This window comes from Salmo trutta, chromosome 3 (genome assembly GCF_901001165.1).
Source record: "Salmo trutta chromosome 3, fSalTru1.1, whole genome shotgun sequence".
NCBI classification, from domain to species: domain Eukaryota; kingdom Metazoa; phylum Chordata; class Actinopteri; order Salmoniformes; family Salmonidae; genus Salmo; species Salmo trutta.
Genome location: NC_042959.1, coordinates 36,660,992 through 36,669,060, shown reverse-complemented (window position 1 = coordinate 36,669,060; position 8,069 = coordinate 36,660,992).

The following is an 8,069-nucleotide window of genomic DNA, read 5'->3' as shown; positions in this document are numbered from 1 at the left end:
GCACAATGTATGAATTTATGGTTGGATCCGTTATAATCATTGGCCAGTACGGAGAATTAAGTAAAACCAGAAGTCCAAATCCCTATCTCCATCCATTGCTAATTTAGAAAATTTAGCCATGAAGACAACACAATGAGATGCAATTGAAGTTTTTTTGTGTCAATAATGACATATGGCTTGTGATGTGAATGGTCTGAAGCCAAATCCAAACTGGCTTCCCTTTACACCTTTTTTGGTGAGCCAGGACCATTCACAGCTGAGCTCACTCAGTTTAGCTTAACACTGATTGGCTATTTTATTTTTTATCAATGGGGGCCAAATGCTTGCTGGCTTCTTTTGCATTCAATGCTACAGGCTGCAACAATGTCATACTCTTTCTGACCAGACAGCATCAGATAGATTCACTACACATACTGAGACAGAGGGGCGCTGTTTCGTTCACTTGGATGCTTTCGCCGGTGAGATACATTCAGCCTCTTTCGAATTAAAGGACATTTATAAAACACAGACGAAAGATAGATTATTTTGGATGTTTTTGGGGGGGAAGCCTCCATGAATAAACTCAATCTTCCCAAGACATCTGAAACCCTACCTCTTTAAACATTATCTTAAAACGTCCCTGGGCAAGCGTCCCACCTCGTCAACAGCCAGTGGAATCGCGTGGCGCGAAATACAAATACCTCAAAAATGCTATAACTTCAATTTCTCAAACATATGACTATTTTACACCATTTTAAAGACAAGACTCTCGTTAATCTAACCACATTGTCCGATTTCAAAAAGGCTTTACAGCGAAAGCAAAACATTAGATTATGTCAGGAGAGTACCCTGCCAAAAATAATCACACAGCCATTTTCAAAGCAAGCATATATGTCACAAAATCCAAAACCACAGCTAAATGCAGCACTAACCTTTGATGATCTTCATCAGATGACACTCCTAGGACATTATGTTATACAATACATGCATGTTTTGTTCAATCAAGTTCATATTTGTATCAAAAAACAGCTTTTTACATTAGCATGTGATGTTCAGAACTAGCATACCCACCGCAAACTTCCGGTGAATTTACTAAATTACTGACGATTAACATTCACAAAATACATAACAATAATTTTTAAGAATTACAGATATAGAACTCCTTTATGCAATCGCGGTGTCAGATTTTAAAATAGCTTTTCGGCAAAAGCACATTTTGTAATATTCTGAGTAGATAGCTCGGCCATCACAGGCTAGCTAATTTGACACCCACCAAGTTTGGCGCTCACTAAACTCAGAATTACTATAAGAAAAATTGGATTACATTTGCTGTTCTTCGTCAGAATGCACTCCCAGGACTTCTACTTCAACAACAAATGTTGTTTTGGTTCCAAATAATCCATAGTTATATTCAAATAGCTTCATTTTGTTCATGCGCTCAGGTCTCTATGCGAAGGGTGATGCGCGACATTGTCCCCGTACAGAGGTTCCCCCAATTGAAGACAGCTTGGCAGTCTTAAGAAAATAAAGTTAAATGCTACAATTGTGTAAACAGGCAATAAAGAGACAATAAAAATATATCATATTATTCCTGCAACAAACATTGTTAGAAATGGGTGTAATTGGCAAATATCTTCCTCGTCTCTGTAACTGCACATATGTGTGAGTTTGAGTGAGCAACAGAGAATGAGCAAGAGAGAAATGGGGGAAACTTTACATGACTCACCAAGGGAGGTGTGTGTTGAATTAGGACAAGGGTTTTGCGAGTTAAAATAGGATTTGGTTTACTTTACTAACTTCTATTATCAGAAGCAGTGCTATTTCAATTGTATTTCCTTACACTACACTTCTAATGCACCCATAAGATAACCATTTTTGGTTTGAGGTAGAACTATTTTGAGTTCCATGTAGAACCCTCTGTGGAAAGGGTTGTAAATTGAACCTCGAACCAAAAAAGATTCTTCAAAGGGTTTTCCTATGGGGACAGCCGATGAACCATTTTAGGTTCTAGATACCACCTTCTTTTTTTAAAAGTGTGTACGATCAGGTAATCATGGACAGCTGAATAGAATGTCTCTTGGGGAATCCAGTCTGTGAGACATGATGCATATGGGGGAAAACGTATCAAACAGAAGAGAAAATAACATTTTGACAACAACTTACTGGCAATGACTATGGATTTAAGGAAGGGTGCTTCTGCTCTCTCCTTTCACTGGGATGTGCCAAAATAGGTCACTGGTAACTGAGTGGGTGGCGAAGCACTGCTGTAGAGGCCATGCATCAGGTCATTGACATGTTTCAGGAACTGTTAAGATAGAGACAAATTGTGATTAACCATTACCTAAGGTCTTCACTAAGTTAGACTTAGCCTAGCAAGTACATTGACTATGTTGCCCCTCAGCAACCTGGCAGTGAAGCAGGCAGATGAAGAGATATAGATACAGAAAGCAAAACAGGCCATTTACATTTCTTAGTCAGCAGGCTGGATAAATTCTGTACTCTTCCCTTTGTTTCCTCCATCCAAGCTAGAAGATTCCTGCAAAAAAAGAGAAAGAATTGAAAAAGGCAGTTGAGAGGTGTAACGTTAGAATGAGTGTTGAGGGGGAGCAGGGATAGGCAAAATGTATCCTATTGTCAAATACAAAATTCAAGGATCTCTGATGAATCAAGAAAATCTTCACAACCAGTGTGTGGGGAGGTACACATTTAATTTATTTTACAGTATGCTACCTTACTGTCTCACACACAATCAATGTTTCCTATGTGTATTAATGTACATTCTCTCTCTCACACACACACACACAGCTAGCATGACACAATGTTGACATAATATTTTCTATAGATTGTGAACCTAATCATGTCTCACACTGAACACACACATTGCTAGCATGACTACGTTGACATTAATGTTTTCTAAAGTTATTGTGATCATCTCCCTCACACACATGCAGAGAATACACACACACACACCCCTTTACAATCATTAACTAAACAGATATTAAAATGTTAGCTAGCTAGCTACAACAGGTAGAAATGAAAATGTACAATGTCCATAGTGGATTAGACAGAGAGCTAACATTAGCTCGCTAAAATTAGCCGGCTAAATTAGTTAGTTAGCTAGCAAATCTTACCTTGACTTTAGTCTCTCCAACAAACTGCCGCTTTACTTACAAAAGTAAAACAAGAATTCAGGAGAACAGGGACTACCACTTTTAGAATTTTTTTGTGTACATTTTGAAAAACTTTTGCTGTTGACCAATGTGCTCGAGCAAGCAGGCTGCACGCAGAGATCTATTTTTAGCTAGAACTGATATGCCTACCTCCTTATTTAGCTACAGAAATTAAAATTAAATGACTGCACGGATTCTGTTCATTGCTTTAAAGCTAAGGGAAAATATAATAGTAATGTTTTCAGGGTCAAATTCAGGTGCAATACATTTTGACAAATTATGTATGGAAATAAATGTGATAAAAATAGGGTTTTGAAAATCCTAGTGGGTTGTAGCATGAAATAAATGAAATATTGAAATAAAAAACATGCTTATGTGTTATTTCTTAAATAAACAAATACTAAGTCATAAAACTTCCAAACATAATTCAGTGGAACAGAAGAAAATGTGCAGCACAATAAAGAGTGCAATTAGCTAACACAAATGAAAAATTACCATTAGAAGCCAACACACACAACAACCTAACAGATATCATTAATTAAACAACCATTATTTCACGGTACTGCCATTTTACTGCATTTTAACGGCAGTGCATTTTTGTATGGGTATCCTGTATGTTTATTGCCTAGAACAAATATTATGGAAGTGCATATACACTTTTCAATTTGGTGGACTGTAACTACGAAAAACACTGCCATAGCCTGTATTAAAACCAAAAGCATTTATAGCATCGGAGATTCTCTAAATTAGGGACCATCTCAGATAGTCTCTGCGATCCTATAGCTATCACCAATTTGAACTTTTAATGACCAAGCTAATTCCATGACTTAGGGGTGAAATAGATCACATTTCTTTTTTGCCGAATAAAAACCTCAAATGGCCTTACTCCTGTAAAAGTTAATCAGGCCGGATAAACTTAAGTGGACTCGGCCCGGGTACCATTAGCCGGCACACAGAGTAATATGATTCTGCCAGCCTGCATGTACAGTTGAAGTCGGAAGTTTACATACACTTAGGTTGGAGTCATTAAAACTAGTTTTTTAACCACTCTACAAATTTCTTGTTAACAAACTATAGTTTTGGCAAGTTGGTTAGGACATCTACTTTGTGCATGACACAAGTAAGTTTTCCAACAATTGTTTACAGACAGCTTATTTCACTGTCACAATTCCAGTGGGTCAGAAGTTTACATACACTAAGTTGACTGTGCCTTTAAACAGCTTGTAAAATTCCAGAAAATGATGTCATGGAAATTACGTGGATTGAAGCAACATCTCAAGACATCAGTCAGGAAGTTAAAGCTCGGTTGCAATTGGGTCTTCCAAATGGACAATGACCCCAAGCATACTTCCAAAGTTGTGGCAAAATGGCTTAAGGACAACAAAGTCAAGGTATTGGAGTGGCCATCACAAAGCCCTGACCTCAAACCTATAGAAAATTTGTTGGCAGAACTGAAAAAGCGTGCGCGAGCAAGGAGGCCTACAAACCTGACTCAGTTACACCAGCTCTATCAGGAGGAATGGGCCAAAATTCACCCAACTTATTGTGGGAAGCTTGTGGAAGGCTACCCAAAACATTTGATCCAAGTTTCACAATTTAAAGGCAATGCTACCCAATACTAATTCAGTGTATGTAAACTTCTGACCCACTGGGAATGTGATGAAAGAAATAAAAGCTGAAATAAATAATTCTCTCTACTATTATTCTGACATTTCACATTCTTAAAATAAAAAGTGGTGATCCTAACTGATCTAAGACAGGGAACTTTTACAAAGATTAAATGTCAGGATTTGTGAAAAACTGAGTTTAAATGTATTTGGCTAAGGTGTATGTAAACTTCCGACTACAACTGTAGGTAGGGGTGAAGTGACAATGCAAAAATAAACAGCGAGTAGCAGTAGTGTACAACAACAAAAAAGTCTGTAGCTATTTGCTCAATTGTTCAGCAGTCTTATGGCTTGGGGGTAGAAGCTGTTAACCCTCTTAAGGATCCACCCTTTTCAATTTTAGCCTAAAATGACATATCCAAATCTAACTGCCTGTAGCTTAGGGATTGAAGCAAGGATATGCATATTCTTGATACCATTTGAAAGGAAACACTTTGAAGTTTGTGGAAATGTGAAATGAATGTAGGAGAATATAACACATTAGATCTGGTAAAAGAAAATACCATCTTTGAAATGGAAGAGAAAGGCCATAATGTATTATTCCAGCCCAGGTGCAATTTAGATTTTGGCCACTAGATGGCAGCAGTGCATGTGCAAAGTTTTGGACTGATCCAATGACCCATTGCATTTCTGCTCAAATTTTTGTATCAAGACTGCCCAAATGTGCCTAATTGGTTTATTAATAACTTTAGGTTCATAACTGTGCACTCTCCTCAAACAATAGCATGGTATTCGTTCACTGTAATATAGCTACTGTAAATTGGACAGTGCAGTTAGATTAACAAGAATTTAAGCTTTCTGCCAATATCAGATATGTCTATGTCCTGGGAAATGTTGTTACTTACAACCTCATGCTAAGACGTGGCTCTCCGGTACCGCTTGCCATGCGGTAGCAGAAAGAACAGTCTGACTTGGGTGGCTGGAGTCTTTGACAATTTTTTGGGCCTTCCTTTATACTAGGCGGTGTCAGTGGTCCTGGATTTTTTTTAATTTTTTTTTTTTTTTTTTACATTTAGCAGACACTCTTATCCAGAGCGACTTACAGTGTGAATGCATACATTTCATACATTTTTTCCCCCGTACTGGTCCCCCGTGGGAATCGAACCCACAACCCTGGCGTTGCAAACACCATGCTCTACCAACTGAGCCACACGTGACCGAATGGCTCAGTTGGTAGAGCCAACTGGATGACAGGAAGCTTGGCCCGGGTGATGTACTGGGCCATACGCACTACCCTCTGTAGCGTCTTCCAGTCGGATGCCGAGCAGTTGTCATACCAGGCGGTGATACAACCGGTCAGGATGCTCTCGATGGTGCAGCTGTGCCCTCTTCACGACTTGTGTTGGTGTGTTTGGACCATGATAGTTTGCTGGTGATGTGGACACCAAGGAACTTGAAACTCACGACCCCCGTCGATGTGAATGGGGGTATGTTCGGTCCTCCTTTTTCTGTAGTCCACGATAAGCTCCTTTGTCTTGCTCATGTTGAGGGAGAGGTTGTTGTCCTGGCACCACACTGACAGGTCTCTGACCTCCCTATAGTCTGTCTCGTCTCATCCTTGTCGGTGATCAGGCTTACCACCATTGTGTCGTCAGCTAAATGAATGATGGTGTTGGAGACATGCTTGGCCACGCAGTAGTGGGTGAACAGGGAGTACAGGAGGGTACTGAGGGACCACCGTATTGAGGATCAGCGTGGCGGATGTGTTGTTACCTACCCACACAACCTGGGAATGGCCCATCATGAAGTCCAGGATCCAGTTGCAGAGGGAGGTGTTTAGTTCCAGGGTCCATGGCTTAGTGATGAGCATGAACAGCATTCTCACATTTGCGTTCCTTTTGTCCAGGTGGGAAAGGGCAGTTTGGAGTGAAATTGAGATTATGTCATCTGTGGATCTGTAGGGGCCGTATGCAAATTGGAGTGGGTCTAGGGTTTCCGGGATGATGGTGTTGTGAGCCATGACCAGCCTTTTAAAGCACTTCATGGGTACAGACGTGAATGCTACGGGGCAGTATTCATTTAGGCAGGTTACCTTGGCGTTCTTGGGCACAGGGACGATGGTGGTCTGCTTGAACATATATTACATACTTGGTCAGGGAGAGATTGAAAATGTCAGTGAAGACACTTGCCAGTTGGTCCGCGCATGCTCTGAGTACCCGTCCTGGTAATCCGTCTGGCCCCAAGGCCTTGTGAATGTTGACCTGTTTAAAGATCTTACATCAGCTACGGAGAGTGTGGTCACACAGTCGTCTGCAACAGCTAGGGTTCTCATGCACGCTTCAGTGTTTCTTGCCTCAAAGCGAGCATAAAAGTAATTTAGCCCATCTGGTAGGCTTGCGTCACTGGGCAGCTTGTGCATGGATTGATAAATATGTTGTATTTGAATATTTTGACAGAGCAAGGGACACAGTCCAAAGCCCTTTGAACATTACAGTAGTACCACAACATAATCAACATGATAGTACCTCCTAGTGGTAAGTGTATGTAATGAAACTTTGACAATGTTGGATTGTTGTTGCACCTTTGCACCTACAGTGGGTCACTGTCATCCCAGCATCACACAAGCAGCCACAACGCAGATGGAGCTTCTGAATGCCAATTCGCACTTCCTTCACGACAATATCGTTCAGTATGCCGACCGCCTCGCTGCCACTCTGCCCGACAAGCTGAGTGTCTTCTATTTTGTCAACTCAGGGTAAGACACCATGTCCTACAACCTATGACTTCCTCCTGAAGCACAGCCCCAATGACATCCGCGTAAGATAAGAAATGTAATATATGTCTCCAACAGTTCAGAGGCCAATGATCTGGCACTACACTTAGCCCACCAGTACACCCAACATGAAGACATTGTGCTTGACCAGTAAGGTTTCTCACATTACACAAAAACTACTGTTCCGCTTCCTTTTCATATGCATGTGTCAGTAGATTTTTTTCTCTCTAAATATACTCCTTCCTCTCCCCCCCCCCCCCCCTCCATACTAGTGCATATCATTTTTGGCTGAGTTGTCACCCAGTGTTGGAGACCAAAACTCTTGACCAAGGGATACTCAACTAAAGTAGCAGAGTAGGTACTGCCTCTGAGCACAAAATATTATTGCACTATTATACTTTACCATTTTCTCATCGGTGAAGAAAAGGACAAAGAGCCAAAACCTAATTTGAGTGAAGATTGAGGCCATTGTGATAGTAAAAGCAATTGCTTTTATTTTTGACATGCAACAGTGAGTGTTGGTATTTCTCTGATATGGGC